This window comes from Cryptomeria japonica, chromosome 11 (assembly GCF_030272615.1).
Source record: "Cryptomeria japonica chromosome 11, Sugi_1.0, whole genome shotgun sequence".
In the NCBI taxonomy this organism is placed as follows: domain Eukaryota; kingdom Viridiplantae; phylum Streptophyta; class Pinopsida; order Cupressales; family Cupressaceae; genus Cryptomeria; species Cryptomeria japonica.
The window spans coordinates 483,024,942-483,035,535 of NC_081415.1; the positions used below are offsets into that span (position 1 = coordinate 483,024,942).

Consider the following 10,594-nt stretch of genomic DNA (forward strand, 5'->3'; position numbering starts at 1 on the left):
CTTGTGTTTGCTTTTGCAACCAAGTTTGTAGTTGACTATACATGAATTTGATTTGTGTATTTAAACATATATTTGAGAATCATTGACACACTTCTATGATGTTGGTCACCATTTTTCCTCTAACATATCATTTCTGAAACTTTACATGGAAGAAGCGACTTAATCATTTGATGAAATAATTCTTTGCTAGCTGTGAATTGATTTTCCTTGCATCACTTCTACAATCATACATTTTTATAAGCATCAAGGGGTCTTATACTGACCATTTTTATAATTTTTAAGGACAAGTAATCATAGGCATACACAGAGTAGATATGTTGTGAACACATTAGGTATGAACCATACTCAAAGCATACATATAGATTTACGCAAACACAAAGCATACACATGAATATATGTAAACACAAAGCATATATGTATTTTTATATTCCTTCTCATTGAATAGAATGATTCATTTATTTATCTTTAACCTATGGGTGGTAGGATCAAACCTTCGATACCACTTGTAATGTCCCTTTCTAAATTCTGTCCTATGAATCGGAAAATTATAAAGTTAGGGTTAGATATTATACCTTGTCATCTTAGAAATAGAAGGTTAAATATAGATTCCCACACATGATAATAAAACCATATACAAATAGATACATACATTTGATGAATAAGTATGAAGGTTTTACATCATGACATGAATTATAATTTATGTAAACATGAAGTAGGGAAGGAGGATACTATGAGGCCTATTGTAGAGTCTCTCTACCAAAGCCCAAGAGAGGTTATTTCTTTCAACCTTCTTGCTCCACATGGTGACTCTACGGTTCCCCTCATATATCAACCTTCATGGCTATATTACCTTGTGGGTTAGGGATGAGGTTGTAACCAAGTTTCTAGAATCCTCAAGGTTAGGGGTCACAACTTATCACTTCATGCCTTTTGACCCTTCATTAACTCTAATCAATTTTTAATTATATTTAATTACATTCTTTTACATTTTAATTAATTTTTTTTCTTTTGTATTTCAATTTTATTATTATTATTTATTATCGTATTATAGTTCAAAGTGGAGACATTACATTCCATTTTATATAATATTTTTTATTTGTTCGAACATCATGTTCATTATATATTGTCTTCAATCATCCTTTATCATTACTCTTTATATTTAATATTCTTTTTGTCCAATCCATTGGTTTGGATTGCAGGTTTGTGTAAATATATTGTTTAGTTGTAATCTATTCTCTACCTATTGTTAGTATTACTGGATGATTATTTATGGATGTAGATGTAACTGCTATTAGCATTGTGTATCATGTGGAAGAATTTATATGCAGCTTAGCTACACCTTATCCATCAAAATCTGACACATTTTATTTTACATTTTTTATGTTTTGAATATTGAGCATATATTAATAAAATTGTGGTGTTAATGTAGGAAAAGAAACAATTGAAAGAAGAAAAGCTAAAAGAAGAGGAAAAATACATGTGGGCTATTGTGGATGGAGTGAAACAGAAGGTTTACAATTCATTCTTATTAGTGATAAGTAGAATTACTACAGAATCTTGTCTTTACATTTCTTTTTGTTTGCCTTTCTAGTGAAGAAGATTTTTCATTTGCATTGTTGTAGGTTGGCAATTTCAGAGTTGAAAAAATGTTGAACAACTTTTGGCTTTTTAAGGCTGGAATTTTTTTGATGGTGGTTATCATTTATTTCTGAATCTTTTGTTAGTACCACAACAATAAAAAAAAATTTGTATCTATTCTTAGATGGGTAATTGAAGAAGTATATTAACCCAAAGGATATTACTATTAACATTGGGAAGGATGCCCCCATTCCAGAATGTCCAATTCCAGGCCACAGGTTATACAATATGTGTTATCTATTGCTAATTACCATTGTCAATGATATCTAGTTTTGGTGTTCACTGCTAAACATGTGAAGTTTTTTTCTTGGTTCTAAGTATGTTTTTCGGGCTATTTCCTCCTTATAGGTGGAAGGAGGTCAGGCATGATAGAACTGTCAAATGGTTGGCTTTTTGGTATGAGTCAATCAATATCAAGGAACTCAAGTATGTATTTTTCGATGCTAGTAGTTCTCAAAAAGGTAAGAGTGACTTGGAGAAGTATGAGAAGGCAAGAATACTCAAGGTAATTTTCTTCTCTCGTGCTTGCTGAATTTTGGTCATCATTTTTGGAATAATTAAATTGACATTTGTTGGTTTGTATCCAATAAATGCTATGATGTAAAGAATATTTTTTATGTGTTCGTGCAGGATTACATAGGTAATATTCGAGATTCATACACAAAAAACTTCAAATCACAAAATATGATTGAAAGAAAAATTGTTGTTGCCACTTATCTTATTGATAGGCTTTCTCTAAGTGCTAGCAATCAAAAGGTGATCTAATAGAGGATGTTTATTTTGCATAATAGATTTGTATATACATAATTTTTTTTGAATTGATATTGTTCTGATTGAATGAAAAACATGTTTTAAGGACCCGAAACCATTACAACATTGTTAAAATAAAAAGATGAGAAAATAGAGTCCTCATACAAAGCGACTGGTCCAAAAAACCAGCGAACAAAAAAAATAGCTAAACAACAAAAAACAGCAAAGAACCCAAGGAGACACTACATAGTAATTTTCTTCAGCAGATCCTCTGCCTTAGTCACCAGCTCATCATAGGTCGCCCCAACTGCTTTTAGCTCCTCCAAGACCTTATTCACTTTCTTTTCCTTCCTCTTTCCATGGGTGCGACTTCTGGGACCTTGGGCTTCCCCCGTTCCTTCTGCATCTAGGTCAATTTCCTGGGTTTCCTTTTCATCATCGAGCTTGCTGATGAGGGTATGGGTGTTGTTGGCTAAGATTTTCAGAATGCTGAGACTCTGCTCCATAATGTTCTTGAGGCACTCCTCTATCTTGTCCACTTTGGCAATTGTATCTGAGAGCATTTTTTTGTTAGTTTCCTCTAGGGTTTTTCTATCCTGTATCTCCTTTTCAATTTTCTCAAACTGGGGATTAAAGGCATCTCTGATGTCTTCCGCTTTGGCAATTGTGTTCTTCAAATCTTCAATATAATTGGCCATAGTGTTCCCCTCTCCAATGTTAATGGTCTCCAGGATCATGACTCTATTGCAGAGTTTTTTGTATTCATCCATAGTATTCTTATTCCCGTCAATAAGCCATTCAATGGTTTTCATAAAACCCTTCAAGGCCTCGGGGTGAGGACTAGGAGAAGGAGTAACTTTACCAGGGGTTATCTGTTCATCTTTAGCAATATGGAGGGCAGAAATAGTGTTAGCGGCCCTAAGGGTCTCCTCCATAGTCTCCATCTTCAGGCTTTGTTCAGCTTCCAGGGTTCTTGTTTGCTTGTCCTCTTCCAGTTCCTTGCCTATGTCCTCCAGATCTTTGCCAGTCTCCTCTGTTTTCTTTTGCTTCTTCCTGGGTTGGGCTTGGATTTTACTTTTTTCCTCCAGCACTTCTTTAGGGTTCTTCTTCTCCTCACGAAAATCAGAGTCCTCTTCTTCTGAAGAAATACTAATCAAGGGTTTGCTTTGGGGTTTTTTACTCTTAGAAGAAGAGGGTCTTGATTTCCTCTTCTTTCTCCTCTCATACTCTGAGTCATCAGAGTTTTCCTCATTTTCAGTTGAGGAATCATTATCTGAATCCTCCTCCTCCGAGAAATCAGAATCAGACATTTCTTCTTTTGAATCCACAGAGAGCTGCATTTGATTGATTTTACTGGCCTTTAGATGATCATAAATGAGGACCATAAGTCCCTAGTGCATTGCAGTGTCACCCCGAGGATTTTCTTTATATGCTTTTAGGGATGCATTCATAGAACAGAGAAAGAAATAAGGGAAATTCACCTTATCGTTATGCCTAAAATGATTTAAGAGGACAAAGTGATATCCATATACTTTCGTAAACCTGCCATCTAGAGTTATATACCTCATTATAACAAAGAGAATTTCCCGCCAGGGCTTTGCAAAAGCCCTAGGCGGGTAATAGGTTTTGCTCAACTTTACCAGTCTTTTCTTCTCTTTCTCTGTGACCGGGTACCTTTCAATGGCTTCCCTGCTGACCTTCCTGTCTCTGTAGAAATTGCAGCCCTCCCTTTTGAGTCCCGTAGCTTTAGCTATTAACTCTTCATCAATTTCCACCAGTTGGTTGCCCATTTTAAGCTTGCCCTTCTTCCAATTTTTGTAGAAGAAGTTGGTTATCTTTCCATCACGACCATGGAGTCTCTCAAGGAAGCTCGAAAGACCACCCTTCTACAAAATTTCCCACACCTCTTCTTTCTGTTTCCACTCCTTGCAACTTCCTAGCTCATATCTTCTCCTATTTCCGCCCATGGTGTCGTTTCTCACAGTCAAGTTCAGGTTACAGAGCTGGTGAAACAGAAAGCTTTTTGAAGCTAAAACATAAGCCCAGAAAGTGTGCGTAGCATTATTGATTTGACAAGTTATAATGCACGTTCTGCTAACTTTGATGTTATAATGAGTAATTCCCTCATTATCGAAGTAACTCGAAGTGCTTACTTCAGTACATATCATAATTGCCTTGTCAATCAAGATTCTTTGGGGTACTTTGATATCTTTCATTTATTATGATTTGTCTTACATCTCTGAGAAGACCACTCTCACCTGTCCACGTGGTTATTGTATCATTCTTCACCGCCACATTTGCAGCCCAACCAGCAGAATAGTTGGCCTCCCAATATATATGGGATATGTGGCATTTTTTGAAGGTTCTGATGATGTCAATGGCAGAAAAAATTATATTGTGGATCAACCAAGAGGGCTGAGAGGTCCCATTGAGACACTTAATAATATTGTTGGAATCCCCTTCGATCCAGAGATGGGTACAGTTCCATTTTTTGGCTAGAATAATGCCTTGAAGGGCTTCCATAGCTTCCGCCTTATGATTGGTTTGAATGCCAATAGGGACAGCAACCATACCTTTGCAAATGCCTCTTGTCATCTCTAAGAATAGCTCCACAGCCTGAAGGACCTGGATTTCCTTTGGCTGCTCCATCAAAATTGATTTTAAGCCAACCATGGGGAGGGGTTTGCCATTTAACTTCAAGCCTTTTATTGTGGCTAATATTATGACCATTAGTGATCTTCATATTCTAGGCTCTTAAGATATTTCACTCCAAAGAGTTGTTTGAGTAACAAGAGACCTCCATAGTTCCCATATTTTCCTGAATAGCCCTTTGAATTTTTTGAAAAACAATGTCTTGATCTAAGGACACATCCCTGAAAATTCGGTTGTTTCTTTCCTTCCAGAGACCCCACAGAATGTGAGGCAGAGAGAGCTACCACATACACCTTAGAAAAGAGTTGGTCCAATGAATTTGCCAGGAAGAGAACAAATCTCTGATGTTACTAGGAAACACCCAAGCAATACTAAAGCTTTTGAGGAAGCTTTCCCAAACAAAGGTTGAGAAAGAACAGTGGAGGGTAAGATGGTCCATTGACTCTTCCTCTTGAAAGCACATCACACACCTATTTGGAAGGGCAAAACCTCTGCATTTAAGGTTGTCAATAGTAAGGATCTTATTCTAGAGAATAGTCTAGAAGAACATATTGATTTTAGGAGTTAGCCCTTTTAACCAAGCTTTAGACCAGAAAGGATTCATAGGAGGGGAGGGGGAGAGGATACAATACATCAAAGATTTAGTAAAGGTACCTTTGGGGTTATATCTCAAGATTAGGGAATCCTCTTCCTTATTCAGCTAGATAGCAGACAGTTGGGTTTTGAGCTTGGAGAGACTGGGATGAATACTATCAATGTTCTGCCAGTTGTTCCCATCCTAGTAATCTGCCACTAAGGTACCAAAAGAGCCAATACAAGAGGGGGCATGGGAAGCCCACTCATAGAAATCCATTAGGGGTTTGTCAAAAAGCCAGGGATCCTCCCAGAATCTCACTTTTCTACCATTTCCAAGTTTCCATGTCACACCTTTAGCAAACACCTCTTTACATTTAGAAACATGGTTCCAGATATGAGATCCATTTATACTAAGATCCGAATTAAGAAAAGAAGATAGAGAAGAGGACAAAAGAGAATACTTACTTCTCCAAATTTTGCACCATTCAGAATTAGAGTTAAACCATCTCCAAACTTGTTTTGAGAAGAGAGCTTCATTTAAAGTGCGAATCCTCCTAAGCCCCAGACCACCTTTGCTTTTTGGCTTGCAAACCTGATCCCATGCCACCAAGGACATTCTTTGCCATACTTGACCATAGGAATCTTCTTTTAATTTTCTCAATAGCTTCAGCATACTTGACTGGAATTCTGAATAAGCTAAGAGAATAAATGGGGATACTTTGAAGAGTAGCCTTAAGAAGAAGGAGCTTACCAGCTTGAATTGATATTGTTGTGTGTGCTTTCATTAACATTTACGAAAGGCTGCTACTGCATCATTGGAATTTAATAGGGTAGTTAGCTACAATTTTTTTTCTCTATTTGTAAATTGGTCCAAATATGAATTGAATTCTACTCCAAACAAGTATTGTGTATCTTATTAGAGTATTGTTATTTTTTAGCAACTACTTATGTGTGCTAATTTATAGACAACAAATTAGTAATTCATTTGACTTATAATATATAGATAAACAACAATTGGGGTTGTCTCTGTCTTTCTATTAATACATTTTTTATTTCACTGCCCCATGTGACATAGCTTAAAACTATTCCCTTTAATTTCTTCCACTTGTTATTTTGATTGATTGGATCTGATTTTTGTATTTCATTTAAAGAGTTGGCTAATTGTTGGACAAATTTTTAATTAGTAAACATAGTAAAAATTAGCCAATTGAAGAATTTTTTGCATGCGAGAATTCCTAGATAAGACTGCAAAAACTCTTCATTGATTTATTTTTAGGCTTTTACTTTCTTTCTTGTGGAAAAGTTTTGGCATGTAGATACTAGAACAATTCACCAGTTCATCAAATCGAGAAAGTAAACTTGTATGCCTGTATGCAATTTGTTGTCAGATTTAGTGAATGAACATAATTAGATGTACAGATTAATTATTAATCTAGCATTATGAAACTTTTCATAAGAAGTGAAAGGTAGATGTTATCTCTAATCGATTTAACTATTTTGGAACAACATTTCTATTATTTTCTTGAATTATAGGATGATGATGAGGCTGATACAGTTGGTTGTTGTACACTGAAAGTGGAAAATGTGAAATTACTTCCTCCAAATATCATATAGGTGACATGATAACTGTAATTTTTATGACTTATGCTTTAATATTGGTTACAAACAATATCACAAGCAACAAATGAAATGCATGAGTTTTTACTTTTCTAAAGCTTTTGATGGATGAGGCCTTTTCTTTCAGCTTGACTTCCTAGGTAAAGGTTCTATCCGATACTTAAATATGGTTGAGTTTGATGAATAGGTCTACATTGCTATCAATCATTTTAGAAAAGGTATTCATTTTTTAGTTGAATGCTAAATTGCATTGTACAATGCCTTATATATGAGCTAAACCAATTTTGTTATGTTTCTTATAAATTTTACTTGTATGCTTAAGGTAAATAGGATGGTCATTTTTTGTTTAGTGAGCTGGATCCAAATATACTCAATGCTCATCTCAAGAAAGTAATGCCTAGCCTCACAACAAAAGTCTTTAGAACATAAAATGCCTTCATCACATTGGAGAAATTGGTATGTGTTGCATTCCTTAAAAGATGTTTCTCCCCAATATACACATAGATCATATTTAATTATATTAAGATTCCCAAAGATCCTAGAGTCAAGCAAGAGCCCTATGGCCTCTAATGTTTGAACCCGAGTATTTTGCATGGCTGCTGCCCCATATTTCAATCACTAGGTCACAAGCCATAGCCTGATGAATGGTTTGGCATATGCCAAAGGTTTCTTTTTTCTATAAATGCTTCACCATTCGTCGATTAAATGCACTAATGAAGTGCATTGTTTTGTATATTATGGATATGGACTATATATTTTCACAAAATAGAGTCACTCTTGCACTGCATGCTATTTAAATTTTTGAGAACATAGCATCAAGCCTTTATAGAATTGTTTCCAAATTCTTGCAAAATCACAAAACTTGAATCTAGTCCCTTTTAAAGTGCATTGATTCTCAGTGTTCATCTTTGCTATATTTATACTCATCATATGGCTTAGGATTGCTTTGATTCCTTTCTTATGGGCTTCATTTGCAAAATATCCTTCAATTTAATGTACACCTTGTGAAGTGATTTAATTCTAAGCACAATGTAATGATTTTTCATGATTTTTTTGTCTTTTGTTTTCTTGTCCTTAAACAACTTCAAGACACAACTAGTAGTGGTGAACTAGAAAAGATTGCTGGCTATCAACAAGCAAACAAAGAAGCAAGTGCACATTCACAATTCATAATTTCTAGATTCGTGTTGCTGATTGTTTCTTTGAACATTTACAGTTGACTACTTATATGTTTTGTTTTATGAGAATCCTTAGGTCTGATGGTTCTTAAATGTTCAATTTCTTGTTCAGGTTGCAATTCTCTATAACCATCAACGCTCTAAGTCAAAGTCACACAATGCTCAAATGGATAAAATATCAAGAAAAATGACAACATTTGTGGTATGTCTCTATTTTATTGTATCATATTAAAGGCATGCACAATGTATTTTTTATTTTTTTGAAATGTACCTTGTAGATTTTGAGTTTTAAAATATGACCTCTTAAACAAGCAGATGTGCTTATAACTGCCACAATGATGTTGCATTGATTTTGTGCTTTTTTATTCTTGTATTAAAAATGTATGGATTTATTGACACATTGTAGTTTTCAAGTTTTAGAAACACACATTGTATACTTCAAGTTTTAGAACAATACCTCTCAAACAAACAGTTGTGCTTATAACTATCATAATGATGTTGCATTGATTTTGATCTTTTTCATTCTTTTATTAAAAATATATGGATTTATGAAGATCAATTAGGTCTACTTCCATATAAAGACTTGAGATAGTGAGTCTTAGATCTTATTGTCGGGGTTTTTTCATTCTTTGTTTAGATCTTTAACATTTTGGTTTATTGAAAATAGGATCTTGTAAAGGAGCTTGAAACAAATTTGAGCAGGGCAAAAACAAGGAAACAACCACTAAATTATGCAGAAGGGAAGCCAAAGAGAAACTTAGATTTTACCAAGTATGGCCCTTTATGTGGAATCATACTTTTATTTATGAATTCCTATTTGTGTGTGCTTGAATATTTGGTATGATAATGTTTATCCTTCTCATGTTGCAGAATTAAAAAAAAATTTGCACAAACCAAGGTTAAAATTGTTAAAATGAAGCTAAGATTGAGAAGAAAGGATGATTTTAGGACTCTAGCATTGGAAACATCTAAGAAAAATTACTTGGACCCAAGAATCACAGTTGCCTGGTGCAAGTGTCATGACGTTCACATCAAAAAGGTAGTTGTTTTATTCATATTTTTTCTCTTTATGTTTAGAAGCTATTGCCCAATGTTTGGTTGGTTTCCATCTAGGTAGATTGTTATTAATTCCTCTTCTTTTTATTGCTGCTAGATATTCAGTAAATCTTTGTTGGACAAATTTGCTTGGGCAATGGACGTAGAGAAAAACTATAGATTTTGATGTTTCTTTTGATTTCCAGTCATGTTAAGTGCCTAAAGGTGTAGTTTGTAAGACATCTTTAATGAGATTAAGCAAACTATACCCATCTGGTTTATTCCCTTTTTTTGGGGGGATGGCGTAATATGCTTTTCTCGAGTCTTGTAGATTTTATTTCATGGCTTTAGCCCATGCGAAGTCTTGGGACTCAACAACCCCATCTTTTACGAAAGCTATGTAATTATTTTCCTTCAAGATGGAAGTACATGATCTATATATTTACTGCTTTAGATCCCACTGTTCTATTCTAGGATCATGTGCTTTTTTATACATTTTCACCATTTTTAAAGAGTAAGAAAACATGTTTTTATTTTATGGTTTGAGAGGGTTGGTCTTTTCTGTTGTGAGAATGAAACCAATGTTTGTTCTGGAGTTTGGCAATAAGTTAGTTCTCAGGGAGAAATGTTGACTCAAATTTGACTAGATTTATTGGTTGTTTATGTTAATAATTCTATTGTTCTATATAACTATTTTTTAGGGTGTGTACATTTGGTATTATTGCTTTATTATCCAATAGGCTATTACTTGGGAGAAACTTCCCACATACAAGTAATGTCTCACACCATAAAATACACTTTCCAATCTCATGCCAGAGGAAAACAACTTTCAGAACTTGGAGACACCTAAAATTGTCCAATCTAATTAAATAAATATTAAAAATATTTTATTTATTTAATTACTTTAGCCTAATTCTTCTATTAATTAAATAAATCTTTATTTATTTAATTAATTCATTTATCCTCTTCTAGCCTTATTTCTCATTTAAATAAATACATTTATTTATTTAAATTATCTTTTTCTCTTAAATTAAATAAATATCTTATTTATTTAATTGATCCCACTTCCTCTATTAATTAAATAAATCTTTATTTATTTAATTAATTCATTAACCTTTTCTACTTATGACACATGTCATTCATCTCTT

The 10,594-nt window shown here is 34.2% G+C and overlaps 1 pseudogene; it reads left to right on the forward strand.

Annotated features, from left to right (window-relative positions):
• Positions 1-1,269: 1,269 nt before the first annotated feature.
• LOC131069326 (DNA topoisomerase 1 alpha-like) lies at positions 1,270-9,633 on the forward strand (annotated as a pseudogene).
• Positions 9,634-10,594: the final 961 nt, after the last annotated feature.